Raw genomic sequence first — 26,865 nt, 5'->3', positions numbered from 1 at the left:
CTACATGAGAAAGGGAGATAATTTCACGACTGAAGGATTCTCTAAAGTTAACACGTTATTAAGAAAAAGGAAAAGTTTTCTGTCTGGAGATAAGCGGGCACAAATTTCTGGCTCGTTAGCCGTCATCAGCAAGATAATCGACTGACATGTTAGTTAGTTAATTAGTTAGTTAGTTAATTTGGCTCAAAAGCAAATAGCAAGGCCATGTAGGGGGACATGGAGTTAAGTACAGGGTGTGTTCATGTAAAGAGTTCAGGCCACTTGAGGTCCAGGGAGGCTTTGAACAAAGCGGTCGTCGGCATCTTCACCATCTTGTCTGGCAGCTTGTTCCACGGATCCGCAACCCGGACGGAGAAAGCTCCTCTCCTTCGATTGAGATGAAATCGTCGCAGGTAGAGCTTTTCGGAATGACCCCGCAGCCGACGCTCTGGAGCAGGAGTGAAGAACAGCTCTTTCGAGAGGTTACACTTTCCGCTTATGATGTTGTGGGCAAGAATGAGATCACCACGGCGGCGGCGTTTTTCAAGTTGATTTTCAATTGTTATTGTTGAGACTCAATAGCTGTCATCGATAAGACAATCGACCGACCCTATCTACAGCATCAAAGGTTGACCTAGAAAAAATTAATTATTATTTAAAATTCAGTACTAATATTTGCTTCTGAGTGCAATGTCGGAATTTTGAGGTGAGAGGGGGTGAGAAAATTATACTATCTTCAGTATTTGACTGGTTCTTTATTTTGTCAATTCCGTGGGAAGGAAAATAGAAGTTGATCTTGGTAAGTTTTGAACTCAGAACGTAAGAAACTGGAATGAACACTGCAAGAGATTCTTTTTCCCGACGTTTCGGACATCAGTTGGCCCATATGATATCAGGATAGTATTCAAGAGTTATACAACACTTCGCAAATATCTCCTTCGAGTTAAACCAACAATAGAAGAGAATATGACCAATGATTCCATGTACTCCATCCCATGCAACTGTGTTAGGTTATACAAAGGCGAAACATGCCATCCCTTCAAAATAAGGGTAGACGAACATCGCAAAGCTGTGACACGAGGAGATATTGATAATCGGGCATAGCTGATCACGTATGGAAAAATCGAGACCACTTCCCTTTGTGGGATGAAGTTAAAATAATAGGCAGAGAACACCACTGGAAAATACGAAAACTAAAAAAAAAAAAAGAAATAAAAGCAGCACATATGCTAGGACACAACAACCTCCTAAACAGACCGAGTGCAGATATGAGCAGCATATGGGAACCGGTATCAAGGAAGGATAGAAAAATATTAGATTTATAAGCCCTAAAATTCACTCCATAATTGCCAACGGGCATATGGCGTAGTGGTTAAGAGCGCGGGCTACTAACCCCCAAGATTCCGAGTTCTATTAAGTAGTGACCTTAATAATAATAATAATAATAATAATATCGAAAATTAAGTTAGGAATACATTCTAAATTTCCCCAAGAGGGTATATCAGCTGAAACGTTGTGTTAACAACAAATAAGATGAGGATAAATATCCGTCGAATGTAAATAATGTACATAATTCCTCATCTCTTAAATATAGAACTGTACTCACATAATCACTTTCGTATTCAAACGTGGGTGAAAGCGTGCTGTTCGACTAAGTTCGCATTGGCTTCCTATCCCTACTTCTTTAGTTGAACGCTTTTCAAATACTTGACTGAATTTTAGCAAGCTGATCCCTTTTCTTCCTTAATTCATCATTTTCGCATTCTCTCACTAAGAATTAACTCACCATCGATAAGTCCTGGATGACCAACTCTTCTGCTAACATCCCACCTGTTGCTTTTGGTTTTCTGCAAAGGCAGCAATGTTTTCTTGTTTTTGTATTCATTCCGATGAAAGCCTTTTGTTCTACAACATACCCCTCGTATCATTTCTATGATACTCTCTCTCTCTCCCTCTCTCTCCCCCTCTCTCTCTCTCTCAATTTGACATCTACTCTCGAGTTTCACTTCTTTCCTGTCAATGTTATAGGCTAGGCTACACCAATAATCAGATCCAAGGAATTGAACAGCAGTACGTGGTAACGAGCTTTACTTACCTTAAACAACGGATACATCACTACAGACTGTACTTGGTCGCTCGACGTGCTAGAAATAACAGCCAAATTTCCCTCAAATTACATTCAAATGCTTTTAAAAAAGAGTGTTCAGGCTGGATAAAATGCAGTGATAAAATTTTGATGGATGATGATAGCCGGGATGTCTTTGTTTATAATCAGTGGTATTAAAGGCAACTACAACACATATATCTCCAAAGATTCAATCATTTTCATCTTCAAGCGAATGTGTAAGCCTCGAACGCGATCAAATTGCATCCAGCCTTATGTTTTCTAATTTAGACATTTGATCAGAATTTTTGAGAAAAGGATGTTAGTGTATTACATCGAATCTAGTACATCACTGATACTATATTCAATCAACCTCGAAAGGACGAATGACAAAATTGGCCTCAGCGATATTTGAAATTAGGACGTATTGGGTTGGTGCATAATTATTGCGGCTTTTTTTCAACAAATGTTATTCAAGAAAAACAATAACAATATTTAACTAAAAAATGTTTAAATGATGGTCTGACTGACTGCCAATTAAATGGGAAGCAGTAATTGAAGTAGATGGTGAATATTCTCCGGAATAATCATTTATATATGTTTTTGTTACATGTTGCTATTGCTTTTGTTGAATAAAATTTCTTGAAGGAAAAAAAAAAGCCGCAATAATTATGCACCAACCCAATAAATTGAGAGAACAATTGCCGCAAAACATTTATTCCAAAGCTTTGATGTTTCTGCCAAGAACACGTCGGAAGATGGGAGCCTGAGCTCTCAGTAGACAAGGTTAAAGCAGGATGGTCATGGTTGGAATTCTTTTGATCATAGGTCTGCTCGATTGCAACTCATCAACAAATGCATCAATACAGAAGCCTATATGTTGTCGCTTGAGGTGCTAGAAATAGCAGCCAAATTTCCCTCAAATTACACTTAAATATCTTTAAAAACGAGTGGCGAGACTGGAGAATACAACGATAACAATTCTGATGGATGATCATGGCTGGGATGTCTTTGTTTATGGATCTGATCGATCACATTTGACGTGGGGCTAAATAGAAACAACACCACCACCGCCATTTCTCCCGTGATGATAGGGGTGACGACTGTACTCAACAACAGTGTGTGTGTGTGTGTGTGTGTGAGTGAGTGTGTGTGTGTGTGTGTGTGTGTGTGTGTGTGTGTGTGTGTGTGTGTGTGTGTGTCAATGAGGTGAAGGGTCTGACCGCTTATATCAATAAACAATTGACCTTTCCTCTCACTGATACCACTTACTTTCTGCCACTACCTTTCACTCTCAGCAACGAAGCTAACAAGGAATCTGTCATCTGTCAATATGAAACAGCGGGGAGTTGAAACCCTCCACCTTCTAACACTGAGTTGAGAGGGTGAGGGAAGAGGTAACAAAAACAAAGAGAGTGGCGGGGATCTGTATAAAAGCAGACAGAGAGAAGGACTGGTATAATATGGTTGCAGCGATTTAGGTGAGGAATACCGAGTGATAGAGAGAAAGGAGAAAGACGGAGAGAGAGTAGGAACTGAGGGAGGGAGAGCGGGAGAGAGAAAGAACTGACCGGGGAGCGGGGAGAGAGAGAGAACTAAGAGAGTGAGAGAGGTTTATGTAAAATGACACTGAGAAAAAGAGAGAGAAATTAAGGGTAAGAGTTAGGGTGCTTTGCAAAGGTGAAGGGTTTGCGTAAGTGGGGAAAGGTGAAAAAAGAAGACAAAAGAGAGGACAGAGAGAGAGAGAGAGAGAGGGAGAGAGAGAGAGAGAGAGTCAGACAGACAGAAAGAGAGAGAGAGAGACAAACACACTGTGTTTGTGTGTGTGTGTATATTAGTGTGCGTGTGTATGTGTATTTGTTGGGGGGGGGTATGTGTTTGTGTGCAAGTGTGCGCGCGCATGTGTGTGTAAGAGAGAGAAGGATAGAACGGTAGCATAAGAGAGTTGTGGTGAGAGGGGGAGACTTGTGTAATGGACTAACGTTCGGAGTAAGAGAGGATTGAAGAGAGCGAAATAGAGAGAAAGAGAGGGAGTGAGAGAGAAAAGAGAGAGGTAGAGAGACACACAGAATATGGAGGAAAACAGAGACAGTGAGAGAAAATTAAGAGAAAGAATGTAAGAGATAGATAGATAGATAAATAGATAGATAGATAGATATAGAGAGAGATAGGTAGAGAGATAGATAGTAGATAGATAGATAGATAGATAGATAGATAGATAGATAGATAGATAGATAGATAGATAGATAGATAGATAAATAGACAGATAAATAGAGAGAGAGAGAGAGGTAGATAGACAGACAGAATATGGAGGAAAAAAAGAAAGACAGTGAGAGAAAATTAAGAGAAAGAACGTAATAGATAGATAGATAGATAGATAGATAGATAGATAGATAGATAGGTAGATAGATAGATAGATAGATAGAAAGAGTGAGAGAGAGAGGGGGGACGGTATGCTGTGTGAAGACAGTTAATAGCGTAACAGTTATAGGGTTGTGTAAGAAATACCGAGGGAGAGAGAGGGGTAGAGTGAGGAGTAGAGAGATGAGATAGAGCGAGGGGGTTGGCGACGGAGAGGTTAACTAGATAGAATACGGAGAAAAGGGCGCAGTTTTGAAAATGGGTGAAATGTAGTAGGCAGGTGGGTGGAGGTGCAAGCAGGAATTAAGGGAACAGTTGAGAGTAGAAGAGAAAAAGGGTCGCGGAGGTGGTTGAGTAGTAGTAGTAGTAGTAGTAGTAGTAGTAGTAGTAGTAGTAGCAGTAGTAGTAGTAGTGGTGGTGGTGGTGGCGGCGGCGGCGGCGGCCGTGGTGGTGATGGGTGGTGGCCGTGGCGGTGGGGGTAGGAGCGAAGGCAATGGGAGTGAAGAAGAAGAAGAAGAAGAAGAAGAAGAAGACAGAATGGAAAGCATAAGAAACTCTAAAAATCAGAGACAGAGTGAGAAAGAAAGAGTGAGAGAGAGAGAGTGTGTGAGAGAGAATGAGAGAGGAGGAAGAAAGAATGAAAGTATATTATGGAGATAATGATTGAGGCCAATGCAAGAGAGAGAGAGAGAGGGAGATAGAGAGAGAGGGGGAGAGAAAGAAAGACAGACAGGCAGAAAGAGAGAAAGAGAGATGGGATGGAGATGTGTAAAGAGAGAATGAAGAATCAGAGGAAGAGAGAAAATTTGTGAGAGAAAGAGAAGAGTTGAGGATAAGGAAAGGCTGGATGTTGGAGCAAAAACAGAGGGATAAACATGGGGAGTAGTGAGAGAATTGAATGAACCGTAGTAACGATAAAGCGAAGAAGAAGAGAGACCGAGGAAAAAAGAGAGAGGGAGACAGAGAGAGTTGATGTAGGAGAGTGAAATAAACTTTAAGAACATGGAAAGAGAGTGAGGGTAGTGGAGGGAGTGAATAAGGAAAATAATGGTGGTGGGGAGTTGGAAAGTAGCGGTAAGAGAAATATAAAGAGACGAGTTCATACTAGAGAGATATGAAGGAGTGAGAGTGAGAGGAGAGAGAAGGATAATTGAATTAGTTACAGTGGTAGGAGTGACTTTCAGTGTTTGTATAATATTTGATAGGGAGAAGGGTAATGATCAAATGTCAGTGACGGTGGGATATTGGATTTATTGTAATGTATTATGTCCATTAAATTACAGGTTCGAATTCCACACCAGTTATTATTGCATTTCGTCCTGTCCATGAATGATAAACTAAATACTAGCTATGTATACTGACTTGCTTAGCGAGTACATACCCAGGACCAACAATTTTTTACAAACAAGGTCTTATTGTTTTTTTATTTATTTACTTATTTTTTTCTTCGCTCTTTGAGACGAAACCTAACTTCAAGCTACTTTCTACAGATCATTTTTTACGCACTGTTTTCTAAACCTGAGAAAAGGGTGCAAACTATGATTTTGCATTCTTCCTCCTAGAGCCCCGCCAAAATAAAACATTTTACGAGATGCGCTTGCATCCTCTGCACTCCTCGTTCTCGGACCCGTGGTTATGTACTGAATAGAATGCATCGAAAAAATAATTCTTCCTCAATGTTTATGAAATTCAGCAAATTAAGAAATAATTCTGTTGCTATTTTTGCTTAGTCCTGACCTAACAGACATCTACTCAAAGACATTCCAACCATGACCAAACCATTTTTTTTCTGCTTTATTTTTTTCAATAGCATTAGTATTGGTTGTGCGATAACGATGATTCTCTGATCTTGGTAAATTTCTTACAACCACTTGAAGAGCTTCAAATTTTCACCAGATTATTTTTCTAAAAATAATTTCTTCTGATATATTTTTGTATGTTGACAGCGAAAATTGCATTCATTGATAATAAAAAAAAAGTGAAACGCATTTAATTTTATACATTTTTAACCAATCGGTAGCTCCTTTTAGCAACATATCTTCAGAGCTGGTTTGCACAAAAGCCTTTACATGCTTTTGTGACGTGCTAGAAATACCCACCAAATCTTCTTTGAACTACTTCTCATAACGTCTAAAAACACGAAGGGCGTAATCTTGTTCCACAGCAGAGTTTATCTTCTCGCTTGAAGCAGACTCAAGTGTTTGCTACTTGCTCAGTGTTATTCATGAGATATAAATTAAAGCCAATCACCATCGTTTTAAACTCTTATCAAACTCACGACCCTCGGAAATTGAAGACACAGTTTAGACACCAATTTTATTGACAATTTTATAGGAGAATCGTGAATTCAGTCAAAGTTTACATCCGTAGCACAATATTTCGACTATTTTTGTTTTGATAGAAAGTATTTGAACTTGTCTCAAGCGAGGAGACAAACGGTGCTGTGCCTCTATGTTTCATCCGTTGTGCTCTTTTAGACATTAAAGAAAGTAGTTTAAGGAGGATGTGGTTGCTATTTCTTGCACATCACGAGAGCATGTAAAGGTTTGTATGCCGATCTCTATTATCCTGGAGTTCAGCACAATCTGTCCCCAAATGAATTCATCATTATTAATTACTTGAAAAAAAAATTGATAATGCGAATTTCATTTTCAGCATAAAGAACTACGTCAGAACTACACTCTTTGCAAATAATTTGGTGAAAATTTGAAAAACTTCAAGGCCTGCAATGAATTTGACAAGACGCTGAAGCTTCTGGGACAGTCGCACTGCACGTCATTTTGGATGTCTTCTAACCTCAGGTCGATCAATGCCTTGTGAGTGAATTTGGTGGACGGAATCTGTGTGGAATTCCGTTGCATATGTGTGTGTTTGTGTGAGTGTATGTGCTTGTGTTTTGTATTTTTATGTGTGTGCGTGTGAGTGTGTGAGTACATGTTTTTGTGAGTGTGTGTGTGTTTGTGTGTGCACGCACACGTTTCTAGTTGTGTCTCCTCACCCACAACATGATAACCGATGTCGATTTGTTTACGTCCCTATAACTCAGCGGTCTGGCAAAAGAGACCGAAGATTTAAAACAAAAACATGTATTGATGTCGATTTGTTCGTCTAGACCCTTCAAGTCAATGCCCCTTTGTGGCTGCAATCCAGAGACAGAAACAAGTAAAAGATAAACAATATTAAAGTAGTAGGCTACATTATTTAATGCAGAGCTTTCCAAATTTTTCACATAGGCGACACTGTTTTAAAACATTATTTCTGATGGCACTTGTATTAATTACTCTAGAAATATAAGGTGCGGTTTCGATGGATTATTGCTCTCACCTCTGGAACAGAGCTGCTGCTGCACACACGAACAATATTGACTACATTCAAGCAAGGAGGTATCCGACTGACTAGAATAGTGATTAGGGTGTTGGACTCATGATCATAAGATAGTGGTTTCGATTCCTGGGCCGGACAACGCTTTGTGTTCTTGAGCAAAACACTTTATTTCACGTTGTTCTAGTCCGCTCAGCTTGCAAGAATGAGTAATCCTGACTAGAATATTGCTTCTCGTAGCTAGATACATTCTCTGTAACACTTGTATTCCTGTCCCATTGTCACTACCGCGTTAGTGATTAAGTCCTAACACCTTACACTAATCCATACGCCCAGTCCTTCTTTCTCTGAACGTCTGTCTTCTGGAAGTCCTTCCTGGCACTTACCTTGGCGACACGTATTGAATTAATACTTCTAACGGAGCATTAATAGCAGCAATCTCGCCAGTTTAGGATGGTTCACAAAGGTTATTCGCTCAACCTATTTCTCCAGATCTAACCAATAAATCAAAATGATTTGTTATCAACTAAATATCGAATCACATGTTACAAGTGACATGTCTAACCGTAGAAAGTTGACTAATCTCAATTATATTTCACAAGCAAATATTCCTGAAATTTAATCAGAATTGACTTAATTACGCTGCTCACCTAGTAATTACAGGTGACACACTTAGGTGTTGCAACACACAGTTTGGAAACCTCTGATCTAACAGGTTCTTCCATTTTGTTTTTTATTTTAAGATAATAGAATGTGACATTCAGGAGAATTTGGCAGCTATTTCTAGCAGAGTCAGTAGTGGAGTAGATGACTCCCCTCCATTAGCTTGTGCAAATCTTTCTTTTATTTAACGTGCCACAGCGACACAGAAATGAATTTTCCAATATCTCATTAGTAAGTGATATCGATGTGACAGATGTTCAGTAAGAATGTCTACTGTGTGGTAAAAAGCTTGCTTGCCAACCACGTGGTTCTGGGTTCAGCCCTAATGCGTGGAACCTTGGGTAAATGTCGTCTACTATAACCTCAAGCCTATCAGAACCCTGTGAGTGGAATTCGTAAACAGAAACTGATAGATGCACGTTGTATATATGTATATATGTATGTGTGTATCTGTGTCTGTGTTTATCCTCCCGCCATCGCTTGACAACCGATGCTGGTGTGTTTACGTCGCCGAAACTTAGTGGTTTGGCAGAAGAGACCGATAGAATAAGTATCATACTTACAAAGGATAAGTCCAGGAATTGATTTCTTCGACTAAAAGCTGGTGCTCCAGAAACAGCCGCAGTCAAATGAGTGAAACAAGTCGAAGAAAATAAAAATAAAAGTAAAAGTATATTAAAGCCAGTAAGATCTCTTGGTTTCACACTATTAATCTTAAACCTTTAAGATTCAGATTAATCTGGCAAATATAATGCTTACATATTCATACTATTTTGAATTAACTATGCAATATCTCGTAGCTTCGATATTTTGATGAAGTGATTGTTCAGTTTTGAAATACATTGTAGTGAAAGTGCGTGATGCCAGATTTAGCTATTTTGAACATAAAACAGGTAGAAGATTTGGTTCAGATACGGTCAGTTTAAATGCTGAATGCTTGTAGTATTATTCATTCTGAGGCAAACTTTTCGTCCAGTTCTTCACTCAGCGGATTATTTCTTATCTTCCTCTCTCACCAGGAGGCGCGTGGCTTAGTGATTAGGGTGTTGGACTCATGATCGTAAGATAGTGATTTCAAATCCTGGACCGGATGACGATTTGTGTTCTTGAGCAAAACACTTTATTTCACGTTGTTCCAGTCCGCTCAGCTGGCAAAAATGAATAATCCTGCGATGGACCGGCGTCCCATCCATTTGGGGAAAATATACGCCATGGAAACAGAGTTACCGGCCCTTATGACTCTATATCACGCGGGAAGGAACATTACTACTTTCTCTCCAAACAAGGAGGATCTGAAATCATATCGCAGACTTGCTTCCAGTCATCTACATCCATTTCGGAGATTACTTACCAAAATTTCTATAAAGTAGCATTGTATATTTCATTATAAGTATATCTATATCTTTGACGGTATATATGGATATATACCTATGTGTGTGTGCGCACGGGCGTGTTTCTTTGTGTCTGAGTACGTATATGTGTTTGGGGGTGCTTGTGTATGTCTGAATGAATGTATGTATGTATGTATGTATGTTTGTATATATGTATGTATGTATGCATGCATGTATGTATGTATGCAAGCATATATGTATATATTGTTATATGCATGGAAGTAAGCTTCATAAAAAAAATGAAATGTTTATTAACAGTTTAGCTGTTAATTGTATTCCTTGAAACTAATCACATCTTTGGCAATAGAATGACAACTTCATTTTCATATTAAAAACAAAAAAAAAAAACAATTCGAATTTTACGTTACGGAAAACAGCTGGATATTAGTTGAATAAACTTATGAAATAATATTAACAGATTAGCAGCAAATTCGTTTAAAATATCCAATTAGAGTGCTCTAGAGGTGGTAGCAGAATGACATTTCATTTTGGGAGCTAAATAATAGATTAGGCTTTTGTAATAATATGTGCTGAATCTCAAAAACAACTGCGCACTCCGAATGAATAGGGAGAGGACTAGCCAGGGATACACTATGTATTATACTGAGCCGAGTACCTTTTTACGATCTGCAAATAAAACAGTACAGGATTATGCAGTTTATTTTCTCATTAAATTTTCCTTAGTGTACTTGTCAAACTTTCCATTTTTTCAATGGCTGTAAATCCTGTGTAGCATCTTGGGATGCCATCAGGTGGAGAGAGCGACCACTGATATGGAGAGGTACAGTCCGCTCAGTGAGTAGTTATAATTACAAAAGCATGCATGTATTTCGGTTAAATATTGCGAAAGTGTAATTTTTGTTGTTGCTATATCGTAAAATATTGAACACGATGTTGTCTATGCAAGAAAAAATCACCTTTACATAATGTACATTAAATTGCCTATAGTATTTTTGTGTACTTGGAAGGTGCAGTACAAGTAGGAATAAGACGTTAGTTATGTTCGTGGAAAGATCAAGTGGAATGAACGAGGTTATTTGTCTCATTCAATCTGCTTCTTGATAACGTTTCATTATAATGAAGTGTGACACTATCGAGAAATGGTCAATTTCTTTATCGCTCATGGATAGGAAAAATACGTTATAGGCATTTCTAGATAAGAGTGTTCCAACTCAGTGCACTTCAAGCAAATGGAATGTCTGCTATGACGGTCTTGTATGTAAGCGCTTACTTATGTTATGTGTAACCGTGTTGGAATTTGGTTTTAGCAGAGAGCTATTCATATGCCTATACTGGGACTTAATTTTGAGTATTTATTTCGACATTTTATATTTCTATTCATGAAACTTTTCGAACCATTAAAATATGGAGTTATAGTTCAAAAATAGACTAGGGTATTTTGTCCTCTTTTGTTTAGTTTCCAGATAAATTAAGAGAGAAAATTGGAAATTATTTTACGTATGGTTGTGGACTGATGATGCTCTGCATACCTGTTTTCGAATGTGCTTCGTAAGCATTGTATGATTGCTGATGGATATTTATTTTAATATCTGTACACATTACATAGATCTGCAAGCACAAACTAGCAGGCTTTTATACCCTTCTTATATGTGTATGAAGATGCTGTTCTTTCTTGATTTCGAATCAAGAGCCAATAAACTGTCACGTGTGTGATGCCAGTGTAATTAACGCACCATTTCTTAAGGTTTAGACGATTACGTACATTTATTTCGATTTTATTTATTTTTCTTTCTAGATATTTATATGAAATTTCAAAACCTCAGTTGTGAAATGAAAGGACGTATGTGAAAGTAATAGACTTAAATAATCAAGGAGACTTTCGGTGGAACATAAAATAAGAAGAAATGTGAGAAAGATAAGCATTTGAAGGCTTGAGCAAAGTAATTGAAAAACCACTCACCACCCCAACATTTACCTTGGAGAGTCTTATGGTATTGGATTAATTAATCTGAAATAAGTAGGAAAGTAAAATAATTGAAAACCATTTTATATGAAGAGTTACGAAAGAGTAGTTTGGAGAAGGAGAGCGTAAAAAGGATGAAGAGAAAGATGAAGAGAAGGAGGAGGATAGAAAGAAAACACAGAGTAGTGAAAAGATACTTGGTATAATGCTGTTAACCGAGTGAGAACCTGCAATATTTGGAATACAGCGATGCTAGCCTTTGTTTCTTTAACTTCAAATATGTCGGTATTCGGGAAACTTTGAATTTGTTTCATTTCTCAGAGAACGTTCAAGCATCCTTGCCAAAGATCAAGGAACTAATTAAACCATGTCCTCCAATCAAACATACTTCAGGTTGCATAAATTTCTTCAGATCTCTACATACCACTCACTGTGAGCGAAGGCATCAAGTCACTATATATCTATTTCTCAATGACTCCATATTTCTCACTCTGTCTTTGTCTCTCTCTCTCCATCTCTCTCTCTCTCTCAATATACGTATGTGTATGTATATGTATGTATGTCTGTATATACATATATACCCCCACGGACAGACGCACACACACATACACACACATATACACACATATGTACAGAGCGTGAAGGAGCGATTGATATACGCGTGTGTGTGTGTGTGTATATATAATCAAAATGAGCAACAAGGATTACGTCTTGATTTTGATTTTATTTTGATTTTAATCACCTTAGTTTGAAATTGTAATACCATACTGAATTCTGGTGCCTCAACTTAAGTACCATATTCATCTAAATCTATCTATCTATCTATCTATCTATCTATCTATCTATCTATCTATCTATCTATCTATCTATCTATCTATCTATCTATCTATCTATCTATCTATCTATCTATATATATATATCTATCTATCTATCTACCTACCTATCTATATATCTATATCTATATATATATATTTATATATATATATATATATATATATATATATATATAGAGAGAGAGAGAGAGAGAGAGAGAGATAGATAGATAGATAGATAGATAGATATAGATAGATAGATAGATATAGATATGGATATATACACACACGCATAATATATACATATGTAATAATATATTTATTAGCTTGGTACTTTATTGAGCTGTAGTTAGTTGTGTACTACTTCTGTGTTACTTCGTTTGGTTAAATCCAGAACATCTTTGACTGAACAGACTAATGAGTAAATTGATTCGTTTGGAAGGCTTCCTAATGTTTGATAGATTCCAATATCCTATTAAAAATGGTGCTAGATGTTCTGAAAGAATAGTAACCTCAGTAAGAACATAATAGGAAAAATTTAGGCGCAGGCAGGTGTTATTCCTAATGCTAGTAATGGCGTGGATCCTGATAAAGTAACATATCGTTCTGTGTATCCTTCTCAAACACCTCGACCATACGTTGTGTCCTTTGAACAAGATACGTAATTTCACGTTGCTGGACTCAACTCAGACGAAATTAATACCAGCCTGATACGAATGCGGCTCTGTCTCCTGTCGTCACAGCTCTGATACTCTCCTGAGTGAAGTGTGAGTAATTCGAAGGATGTCTATGTCTCCTGGCATCTATAATAACAAGCGGAAGCATGGTACAAGCCAGCAAGTCATATACATTTACCAGTCATTTAAGAGAAATTTGGTTGTTATTTCTAGCATTTCGATTGACCACATCAGAGGTCTCGCTTTCTTTCTCTCGTACTTATTAGTATTATAGTAGCATACTCTTGCACTGTTCTAATTATAAATATGACTTGCTATATTGCGTATAACAGTATATTGTGTATACTGTTGTAGGCATCAGTGTTACTCAAGTGTAAAAGTTTAGCTGTATAGTTTATTGTGGTATAATAGGGCTTAATATGGCGCAATCTGGCATTACCTGGTGTGTAGCATGTTACAACTTGCATTCCATAGACAGACAGATGAGTGTGAGCAACAGTATAACCCTAATTAGATAATTCTTGACTTCAGAAAATTAAATTTTACGCCAAATATTGAATGTCTCGAAGTATATATTTAGTTAATTTAAAGTTTTGGTTGCGTTAAATTACTGTTTGATTTAAAGTCCATTTTCTCTGCAGGCAACTCAAATATAATTATGTGAAACGAAGCTAATATCATGTAATGTATGTGAGTACATGTATTATGTGTGAGCATAAGAAAGAAGCTATTAGTATCACACCAATTATCATCAAATATTTGATTTAGTTTTTTTTCTTTTTATCTTTTTTTCTTTTTGACAAGGATTCTCTGGATATATTGATAAATTGCGAGAGCCTTCATTATAATACTAGTGTTAATTATGTTTACTATTCAATGAAAACCCAGAGGATTTGGTCTATGCGTTAAAATGCGATTTTATATGTATTTTTTTTTTTTTCATTTGTGGTTGTCAGAAAGAAGATACTGCCGTCGGTGTTATCAAACACCTCAAACAGGTTGTACATTGTGTCTGTTTAAATATTATCACAGCAACATGGCTAGATATCATTGAGGAATTGTTTGACATCTGAGTAATATCGTATAATATGCATACATATGAAAGAGATTCGATATTGTAAATTTTCATTGCGCTTAAATCTTTGAAGAACGTAGAATTACAATTAGTTTCGTGATCAATATTACAAACTGCCAATTCCATGACGACTACCCTTTCCATTTCTCTAATCATTAGTTTACAACTTCTATTATCCAATTAACTCTTGAAACCTATCGTATTCAAATCTTAATTAAACATACTGAAAAATAAGACACCTGACAGTGATTAGTCTGATTACCTGATGAAAGCTACATCTTAAATCAACGCTTACCAAACCTTGGGGGGAAAGAGGTCGAGAAATGTAGTGCTGGGGGTCTGTGAGCGCTGCTGAAAATTTGAATATGCTACAGTGTAAAATATGTAATTACTTACATACTAATGATTATGCAGTTACATAAATATTCAGTTACACGAGAGAAGAAAAAGGGTAAACGACTTTGTGAAGAGTTAAATTAAATCTGCTTATTGAATAGACAGACTTTTCAGATACCTGAGATATTTAACGAAACATTATTTAACAAGAAGGGACCCTTGTTGTGTGCCAAATGATATACTCAAGTTTACCATATTCCACAAAGACTTTATTCCCTGGATATCTTATTCCACAGAAGAATTCCACAGTTTCAATCTATAACCAATCAGGATTCTGTAACGAGAGTTGCAGATATGTAAATAACTAATCATTCTTCGTAATAGATTAATTATATTACATTCCGAAATCATACTTCAAGAACTGAACCTAGCAAACACCAAAAATATAACTACAACAACCCTAACAACAACAATAATAATAATAAATGCCCTGAATGCAGTACCAGGAGGTGGATCTCATGGCTTCTGATCTTAACAAATTGGAAGTGTTATCATATACATTGCTTTACCTCGGTATAAAAGATGGGCTACAACGAATATTCTGCTTAATACCACAGATTTGATTGTCAGTTGAATATGTTATTCAGTGGCTGATGATATGTGCATCTCTGATCACGAGCAGAATTAGTGCAGGAGTATCATAGCCATGTGTTGAGGAGAAGTTTTTTGGGTATTATTAATTTACCTATGGAAACATGGTTGTTTAACATTCTTAAACAACCCTTCTTCAGGGACCCTTTGAGCAGAATGGGTTACTCAACTTGAAGAAAATTCTAACTGGGTCCCACCTGCAATGTCATGCGCTATTTATCTTGATATGAAATCACCATGTCGCGCACATTTAGTTGTGATGGATGTGCCTGGTGTACTACCCTTATATATTTTACTCCAGTGTCACTTTGATGGCGTACACTGCTTTCTCAGTAATGATAATAATAATAATGATGATAATGATAATAATAAAGATAATAATAATAATAATAATAATAATAATAATAATAATAATAATAATAATAAACAGACATGAGTATCCCTTGCGATCACAATATAGTGGCGAAAGAGACATGAGTATCCTTTGCGATCACAATATAGCGGCGAAAGAGACATGAGTATCCCTTGCGATCACAATATAGCGGCGAAAGAATTTGACAAGATTAGTAAATATAAAGACCTGCTAATACAAATTGAAAAAATTTGGCATCTCAAAGCGACTACAGTACCAGTGATTGTAAGATCTCTAGGAATGATAAAAAAAAGGTTCTGAAACCTATTTGAAAATGATTCCAGGCTTACCATCCCTACAGGAAGTGCAAAAAATCGTATTAACTGGAACGGCTCATGTACTGAGAAGAGCACTATCGCTGTGACAATAACATCCATCCATGAATTTATTTATTTATTAATTTTTAAATACATAGTTATCTGTGAATTTGCGTGTGTAATCTGGGAATGCATACAATGAGCTTCTCTGCCCTGGGTGTATGGAAAACACTCGGCGAGAAACAGAAGAAAATTTGAAGAAAGAAAGAAAAAACATAATAATAATAATAATAATAATAATAATAATAACAACAACATCATCACAGAAAAAGATTTACCTGAGATAAAAGAAAAGCTGGAGCAAGATATCCTGGCCAAAGCACAAAGGATCCGTCGGTACGAGAAACGCCAGAGCTTCTTCGAACAAAAAAAAAGTTCAACTCCAACCTCAAAAAGTTCTACCAAGAACTTGGCAAAAGTAAAATAGAAATCACTGCAGCACCAACGGCAGAAGAAGTGGAAGAATTCTGGAGAGAAATATGGTCGGCGAACGAACAACCAAAAAAAAGGAGCATTAAAACAACAAACTCAGCATCTGAGCAACTTTGGACCCCCATAACAATTGAAGAGGTCACCCAGGCACTGCAAAGACTAAGCAACTGGAAAGCACCTGGGCATGACAAGATCCCCAACTTCTGGTTGAAATATCTAACAGGAATGCACAAAAAGCTGGCTGAAAACTTTAACAACGTACTAGCAGAGCCAGAGACAATGCCTGAATGGCTCACGAAGGGAAAAACCATCTTAATTCCCAAATCAAGTGAGACAGCAAAACCAGAAAACTACAGACCAATAGCCTGTCTCCCTACAATGTACAAGGCAGTTACTGCAGTGATATGGCAAAGGTTGAACAAGCACCTGGACCAAAACAACCTGTTTCCAGAAGAGCAGAAAGGATGCCGCAAAACTCATATGGCTGTAAAGATCAACTAATGATTAATAAAGCCATAACTGAAGACAGCCACAGAAAGAAGAAAGGCCTCAGTATGGCCTAGATCGACTACAAAAAGGCGTTTGATAGCACCCCCCACACATGGATCCTCGAAACACTAGCAATTAACAAAGTAGCACCAACAATTATAAAATTCATAGGGCACTATGAATAAATGGCAAACAGTGCTACAGCCCCAAACAAAAGAGGGACTCATGAAAACCAAAGCCATCCCCATTAGAAGAGGAATATTCCAGGGAGACACGCTCTCTCCACTCCTTTTCTGCTTGGCACTATCACCTCTATCTGATATGCTAAATAGAACTGGATGCGGATAGAAAATGTTACGGCAAAACGATCAGCCACTTTTTATATATGGATGACCTAAAACTATACGCTGCAAATGACAAACAGCTGGAAACACTACTAAAGACAGTTCATTGATTTACCAAAGAAATAGATATGAAATTTGGATTAGAAAAATGCGCCAAAGTAACCCTGAAAAGAGGAAAACTATTTAAGAGTAGCAACATCACACTAGATAAAACCAATGAAATAAAAGAACTAGACCAAAGCCAAACTTACAAACACTTAGGAATCCATGAACTAGATAAGACACAACACACACAAATGAAAAAGAAAATAAAAAAAGAATATTATTGACGAGTTAGATCAATACTAAAAACAGAGCTCAATGCTAACAACAAGATAATAGGTATTAACACTTTAGCTGTCCCAGATATAAGTTACAGCTACAATATCCTTAACTGGACACGAAATGAACTGACCAAAATAGATAGGAAAACAAGAAAAATATGACAGGATCTAGGATGCATCAACCAAAATATGACATAGAAAGACTATATATACAACGTATAGAAGACGGTAGATGCCTTATACAACTGGAAAACTACTGTAAAATAACCACCATAGGATTGCAAAAATATCTACTTCAAAAGGAAGGAAAACTGATACAAATAGCGGCAAAACACGAGCAAAACAAAAAACTGTTCTCAGTATTTAAGGAAGCTGACAAATACAAACAAGAAATCATACCACCTAATAAATATGAAGAAGAAGAAGAAGAAACATCAAAAGCTATAAAACAAATTAAATCCAAACTAAAAATAGAACAGCAACGAACAATGATAAAACGATGGCAAGAAAAGCCCCTTCATGGTAAATACTGGACTAAATTAAACGCAAAAGAAATAGACAAAGAAAAATCCCAGCAATGGTTGAGAAGCTCAGGATTCAAAGCAGAGACGGAGGGATTTTTAATTGCAGCACAAGACCAAAGCCTCTCCACCAGAAATTACCAAAAACATGTAATGAAAAGAAATATAACAAGTAACTGCAGAATATGTGGAGATGGACAAGAAACAATAAATCATATTATCTCTGGCTGCCCAGTCCTGGCTAAGAAGGAATATATTCACAGACATGACAGAGTTGGAACCTACGTACACTGGAAGCTATGCCAACATTATGGAATAACAACAGAAAAAAGATGGTATAGGCACACACCAGAAAAGGTCACAGAAAACGAGAAAGCAACCATACTCTGGGATATGCCGATACACACAGATAGAGAAATTAAGGCCAAGAGACCAGATATAGTTGTCAGAGATCATGAAGAAAAAAAATTCTTTCTAATTGATATATCAATACCGGCAGATGACAACGTGTCTCTAAAAGAAATGGGGAAACTTTCAAAATACAAAGACCTGGAAATAGAGGTAACCAGAATGTGGAATCTAAAAACAGAAACAATTCCTATCATTGTAGGTGCATTAGGCATGATAAAAAAATATTCAAACAAATACATAACAAAAACACCAGGACTTACAAACACATATAACATACAGAAAATTGCACTGCTAGGCACTGCACACATCCTACGCAGAACACTTTCCATACAATAACCATCAGAGCATCACGACAAATCACAGCACATACCTAAGGCACACAGAGATGCGCTCGGTAGTGAAGTGAAAGCATGCTATAAAAATAAAACTACTGAATATTAATAATAGTAATCCTGTAACAATCCCTAAAGTTTTGAACTACGGAAAGAGGTAGAAAACCCGGTTTAGAGCAGCTCCAACAAAGAGCATTATTAGGCATAGCTAGAATACAAAGGAAGGTTCTTGGCATCTAAGCTTACTTATTGTAGGAGTCTTTTTTCTAACAATTTAATCTGTTCTGTGTATATCAAATAATAATAATAATTATAATGATCTACGATTCTACCAGTAATTACTCAACACTTAATGTTTTAAATTAGATAGGTTACAAGAATATATCGTCTTTAGTTTGGTTTGTCCGTCACAGATAGTCTTTCAAATATATGTGATCTGATTACGAAGCAATTTACTATAACTGTTCTGCGGTGATTACGAACTTACTAGAGTGTAATATACTGACGGTAAAACGAACATCAAACATTCAATACAAGATCAATCAATTGGAGAAGATCAATCATAAGGGAAAAATCAAACAATATTTTAAATATTTTATTAATCCTTAAGCATACATATACATACATACACACACACTGAGATATATGTGTATCTACATATATATGTTTACACACACAGACCCAATGTATATAGATAGATAGAAAGACAGACACACAGACAGAGAGGCACACAGACAGACAGACAGATAGATAGATAGATAGATAGATAGACAGACAGACAGACAGACAGACAGACAGATAGATAGATAGATAGATAGATAGATAGATAGATAGATAGATAGATAGATAGATAGATAGATAGATAGATAGATAGATAGATAGATAGATAGATAGATAGATAGAAAGACAGATAGATTATTGTTGATTGTGTATTGGTTATTGTTGTGCTTCGTGCGCGGAGATCAAAACCCGTCAAGGTTAACGTTGTTTTCTGAGATTCCGAAGTCGAGAAATAAATAGTTATTCAGGACAGTAGATTCGCAGAGTTCTTGAAGCATTGGACAACAGATTCTGTTATATTTGTTCCCCTTTTCTATATCCTGAGTTCCTAGCCCGGTGTAGGGAACTTGCCCATGCATCCCCTTATTCATATTATGTAGTCTTTTGCAGTGAACATATGAAGGTGCCGCATATATTTCTCGACAAAGTGCTCTAGAAAGACATCGATGGAATGCACAGCGGAAGCAAACATAATAGAGACTTATATGTAATTAACCTGTTGTGCTATTTGTAATTTTATATACACTAATGGGAACAGTATTCACTCGAAAGATAATTAATTATATATTTAGATATGTACCTTGTTCATGATATTATTTCTCATCAAGAATTTTGCAAATTAAATACGATAATGATGAAACAATTTCTGTTGCGGAGGAAACATTACTATATTGCCCAAGCTTGTGACTATGAAATCAACAACATAATTAGGATGGCTAATAAACTTGAAAAGAGTTATGAAAGAAGAGCTGATCCAGATCTCCCACCAAGGAGCATTGCTAAAAACCATTATTCAGAAGATTAAAAAAATGGACCAGTTCACAAAATATAGTATATGCATACTTGGCACATAAAACACGTAAAAACAGAAACGATATAAGAAATTGGTTAAGTCAAAAGTTTGGCATGAAGTAGCGACAAGCTTATGACATTCCATTTCGAAGACTACCTTCATTCAATTCAAGAACAATTGATCCCAACCAAGTACATACCGCATAAACTGCTGAAAATATTGACGACCAAGACATCAGCCACATTATTGACAACTTCGGGAGAATGTTTTCTAGATATTTTCCCATGAGGCATAATGCAGTGGCCAGAACAATCTGGAACAACAAGGTAATAAATAGAAAACACCTTCAGACGAAGTTGAATTTATTGAGACCGACGACTCAAAAGAATATTTGTGGAACCTAAAATTAAAATAACCGCCAAATTAAAACATAACTGGCCAGATATTGTTGTGCTGGACCACAGACAAAGGATATGCGATATGCTCAGGTGTATAAAGCAGCTGGCCACTGGACACCAATGAGATTAGAAAAATACAAGAAAAAGATATCAATGAAGAGTTTGCAAATCTATTACCCAAGATACACTTTCAGTTTCCTGCCTATTATTATTATTGGAGTAACAGGATACATACCGACAGGTGTGGAGCAAAGTATGGCTGAACTTGGGTTTGGGGGGAAAGACGCAAATTATTAATTCGTACACTACACATTATCACGATGTATGGAACTATAAAGATCTGCAAGATCTTTTTCAAGATTTAAAGGACGTTGAACAAGACAATACACCTTACTTCGCAATCTTGCTTCAAAATAGGTGGGTAGTCAAAACTTATTCTAAATTTAAAAGAGAAAGAGAACATACATATTCACAATATGTATACATATTCACAATATGTATACATATTCACAATATGTATACATATTCACAACCCAATATATACATGTCATAAGTGTGTATACGTATGTATGTATGTCATTATACAGCTTATTTCAAGATTTCTTGCCAATAGAGAAAGAACCGTTTTCTAACCTAGATTCAAGTTTCCTTCACTAGAATTTCAACATCAACAACAGGGTATTTTTGTATGTATGTATGCATGCATATATGCCTGTATGCATGCATATATGTATGTATGCATATATGTGTAGATTCGTATGTTTTATGTATGTATTCTCATGCATATATTTACATATCTAGACATGCTCATATATATTTAAATGATAAACTGAAAAGTTTTACCGATTTTTGCAGTCCCAGTGAGAGATTGGATGTGCAATTTTCGAAGTAGCATTCCCCTTTCTGATTTTGAGAAGCCTAATTTCTCAAGATTTGTATTTAGTCAGTGTGTTACATATCCCAGGATCCCAATAATCACGTGTATAAACCTGAATTTGTAATCTGGATAGAGTAACTGTAGATTTCTCAATAGTTTAGTATTGGTGTTCTCTTTTTCACTAATCTTCAGCTTTATGTTAACACCCGCTGCGCAGCTAATTTCCACAACTATGCTCAGTTTTTCTTGTCTAACCCAAATCATTATATTAGGTCTGCTGTACATACATTTTATTGAGGTCCTCACTGGTACATTTTCCAACACTCCTTTTCATTATGAGTGGCTATTGCTTCTACCATATTGTGGGTTATATTTCTTTTATTTCTATGTATGTATGTATGTATGTATGTATGTATGTATGTATGTATGTATGTATGTATGTATGTATGTATGTATGTATGTATGTATGCATGTATGTATGTTTGTATGTATATATATGCATGAATGTACCGAGATAGATTGGCATTTCACCGAGCAAAGTTTGGGAAAAGGTACTTACCAATAAAATATCTGAATAATTCACTTCATCAAACACTAGAAACTATGATAAATGAGATTCATTCTTAAAATATTCAAATAATAAACCAAATATTTACTCAGAAACACACACACATTAATTGGCGCATCTACTCAGAAGACGGCTACACGTATGACCAAAATATCAGTGGACTGTACTTCATCACGTATACTGGGAAAAGTATTTCCCCACTTTGTTCACTAACCAACAGTGCTGTTAGATATTATAAGCGGCTCAATATATAACATTGACTAACCGATTCTTCAGTCGTTGAATGACGAAAACATACATAAAGAAAATGCTGCATCCGAATTATGCACGCAGACAACACATTCACACCCTTACATACATATTATCGTTTATAATCGTTTCACTAATTTTCAAATTACCTCATAAATTTCACCCGACTCCACCCTGCCTATACACATTCTCAATTGTCCATCTAATAAATCTGCTCTTTATTCGCTATTACTGACCAATTGTTATAATCTGATAATCCAACAATTGATATATGTAGTAGCCCAATATAATAACACTGACTTCTGAGACTTACCTATCATTCTTTTACATTTACACTTACTCTATCTCCCTCTATCATTCTTTCTCCGTTCGTAACTCACGCAGTGATACTTTAATTTTCGCTCTCTCCTTCCTCTCTCTTTTTCTCTGCTCCACTTTCACTTTCATTTCTTGTCTCTGTTTCTCTCTCATTCTTTCCTTATTCACTTCACTGTTTGACCCTTCACTTATTGACCCTTTTCCTCCCTCTCCATTCTTTTTTACTGTTGAATCTTTATGCCACTTTCATTGTTTAGTTCTTCTCTCAATCACTCAATCATTCACTCTCTCTTTCACTCTCTCTCTCTCTCTCTCTCTCTCTCTCTTTCTCTCTCTAAGTACCCATCTTCACTTTTTACAATTTATCTGTGAGACTCTTGTCCTCAACCTCCCACTAATACAGTTGCAAGTCGATAATTGCACGGAAGACATGCGCTGGAGGATGGAATTCCAGCGAGAAATTCTGGTTCTGTGGAGGAAGAACTAAACCGAACTTTTGGATGGAAAACGGAAGGCGATACTCGAGCTCCATGCGGCCCTTTATGACTTTCTGCACCCATAACTTCTGTACCCATAATTCCATGATAATACAGGGTGTTTCAAAAAATTTGATGTCATTTTGCAATCTAATACGGGTATATGGCGTAGTGGTTAAGAGCACGGGCTATTAACCGCAAGATTCCGAGTTCGATTCTAGGCAGTGACCTGAATATTATTATTATTATTATTATTATTATTATTATCATTATTATTATTAATAATAATAATAATAATAATAATATATAATAATAATAATAATAATAATAATAATAATAATAACAATAATGATAATAACAATAATGATAATAATAATAATAATAATAATAATAATAATAATAATAATAATAATAATAATAAAATACCTTGAAGCAACCAACGATTGGATGCTAAAACTCGTTGAAAAACGTGAAAGACTGAAAAGACTTCACTCTATTCTCAAAGAGAGCAAAAAGTTCGCTGCTGATCTCTTAGATATCCATCAGATTGATCAGGCTGAAGGAGATGCGCCAACTGCAGCTGCAAAGAAAATAAAATTAATGGCAAAGACAAAAGCGCATGAAAATTTAGATGGGAACAGAAACCTTTCCATGGCAAGTATGTGGCCTGTAGCAAACAAGCTGATGTCGACCAGAAACACACTCAATAATGGTTACGAAGCTCAGAGATAAAAGCAGAGAGTGAAGGTTTCATATTAGCTGCTCAAGACCAAAGCTTATTAACCCGGAACTACCAAGCCAATGTGATAAAAAATGGAGCTGACCCAAAAAGCCGATTCTGTAACGATGAGATTGAAACAATAGACCACCTAATCTCAGGGTGTAGAGTCTTAGCACCTGCAGAATATAAAGCAAGACATGACAGAGTCGGCCAGTATTTACATTGGACAATATGTCGGTATTATAAAATCAAAACCGTTGACAAATGGTATAAACACCATCCTGAAGCTGTGACTGAGGGAGAAAATGTGTCGATTCTATGGGACTTCCCCGTACAGACCGACAAGACTATAAAAGCTAATAAACCGGATATTATTATAAAAGATCAGACAAAAAAGATGAGTTTATTAATTGGATTGAGTATCCCTTGCGATCACAATATAGCCGCGAAAGAATTTGACAAGATTAGTAAATATAAAGACCTGCTAATAGAAATTGAAAAAATGTGGCATCTCAAGGCGACTACAGTACCAGTGATTGTAGGATCTCCAGGAATGATAAAAAAAGGTACTGAAACCTATTTGAAAATGATTCCAGGCTTACCATCCCAACAGGAAGTGCAAACAATCATATTAACTGGAACGGCTCATGTACTGAGAAGAGCATTATCGCTGTGAAAACAGCATCGATCCATGAATTTACTTATTTATTAATTTTTAAATAGATATTTTATCTGTGAATTTGCGTGTGTAATCTGGGAATACATAAATTGAGCTTCTCTGCCCTAGCTGTATGGAAAACACTCGGCGAGGAACGGAAGAAAATTTGAAGAAAGAACGAAAAAACATAATAATAATAATAATAATAATAATAATAATAATAATAATAATAATAATCACAAAATTCATAGAGCACTCTATGAATAAATGGCAAACAGTCTTACACCTCCAAACAAAAGAGGGACTCATGAAAACCAAAGACATCCCCATTAGAAGAGGAATATTCCAGGGAGACACGCTCTCTCCACTCCTTTTCTGCTTGGCACTGTCACCTCTATCTGATATGCTAAATAGAACTGGATGCGGATATAAATGTTACGGTAAAACGATCAGCCACCTTTTATATATGGATGACCTAAAACTATACGCTGCAAATGACAAACAGCTGGAAACACTATTAAAGACAGTTCATGGATTTACCAAAGAAATAGATATGAAATTTGGATTAGAAAAATGCGCCAAAGTAACCATGAAAAGAGGAAAACTAGTTAAGAGTAACAACATCACACTAGATAAAACCAATGAAATAAAAGAATTAGACCAAAGCCAAACTTACAAATACTTAGGAATCCATGAACTAGATAAGACACAACACACACAAATGAAAGAGAAAATAAAAAAAGAATATTATAGACGAGTTAGATCAATACTAAAAACAGACCTCAATGCTAAAAACAAGATAATAGGTATCAACACTTTAGCTGTCCCAGTTATAAGTTACAGCTACAATATCCTTAACTGGACACGAAATGAACTGACCAAAATAGATAGGAAAACAAGAAAAATAATGACAGGATCTAGGATGCATCAACCAAAATATGACATAGAAAGACTATATATACAACGTATAGAAGGTGGTAGAGGCCTTATACAGCTGGAAAACTACTATAAAATAACCACCATAGGACTGCAAAAATATCTACTTCAGAAGGAAGGAAAACTGATCCAGATAGCGGCAAAACACGAGCAAAACAAAAAACTGTTCTCAGTATTTAAGGAAGCTGACAAATACAAACAAGAAATCATACCACCTAATAAACATGAAGAAGAAGAAGAAGATGAAGAAACAACAAAAGCTATAAAACAAATGAAATTCAAACTAAAACTAGAACAGCAACGAACCATGATAAAACGATGGCAAGAAAAGCCCCTTCATGGTAAATGCTGGACTAAACTAAACGCAAAAGAAATAGACAAAGAAAAATCCCAGCAATGGTTGAGAAGCTCAGGACTCAAAGCAGAAACAGAGGGATTTTTAATTGCAGCACAAGACCAAAGCCTCCCCACCAGAAATTACCAAAAACATGTAATGAAAAGAAATATTACAAGTAACTGCAGAATATGTGGAGATGGACAAGAAACAATAAATCATATATCTCTAGCTGCCCAGTCCTGGCTAAGAAGGAATATATTCACAGACATGACAGAGTTGGAACCTACATACATTGGAAGCTATGCCAACATTATGGAATAACAACAGAAAAAAGATGGTATAGGCACACACCAGAAAAGGTCACAGAAAACGAGAAAGCAACCATACTCTGGGATATGCCGATACACACAGATAGAGAAATTAAGGCCAAGAGACCAGATATAGTTGTCAGAGATCATGAAGAAAAAAAATTCTTTCTAATTGATGTATCAATACCGGCTGATGACAACGTGTCTCTAAAAGAAATGGAGAAACTCTCAAAATATAAGACCTGGAAATAGAGGTAACTAGAATGTGGAATCTGAAAACAGAAACAATTCCTATCATAGTAGGTGCATTAGGCATGATAAAAAAATATTCAAACAAATACATAACAAAAACACCAGGACTTACAAACACATATAACATCCAGAAAATTGCACTACTAGGCACTGCACACATCCTACGCAGAACACTTTCCATGCAATAACCATCAGAGCATCACAACAAATCACAGCACATACCCAAGGCACACAGAGCTGTGCTCGGTAGTGAAGTGAAAACACGCTATAAAAATAAAGCTACTGAATAATAATAATAATAACTCAACCTGAAGAAAAT

The sequence above is a fragment of the Octopus sinensis genome, linkage group LG6 (genome assembly GCF_006345805.1).
Source record: "Octopus sinensis linkage group LG6, ASM634580v1, whole genome shotgun sequence".
NCBI lineage: Eukaryota > Metazoa > Mollusca > Cephalopoda > Octopoda > Octopodidae > Octopus > Octopus sinensis.
This window is presented reverse-complemented; position numbering follows the sequence as displayed.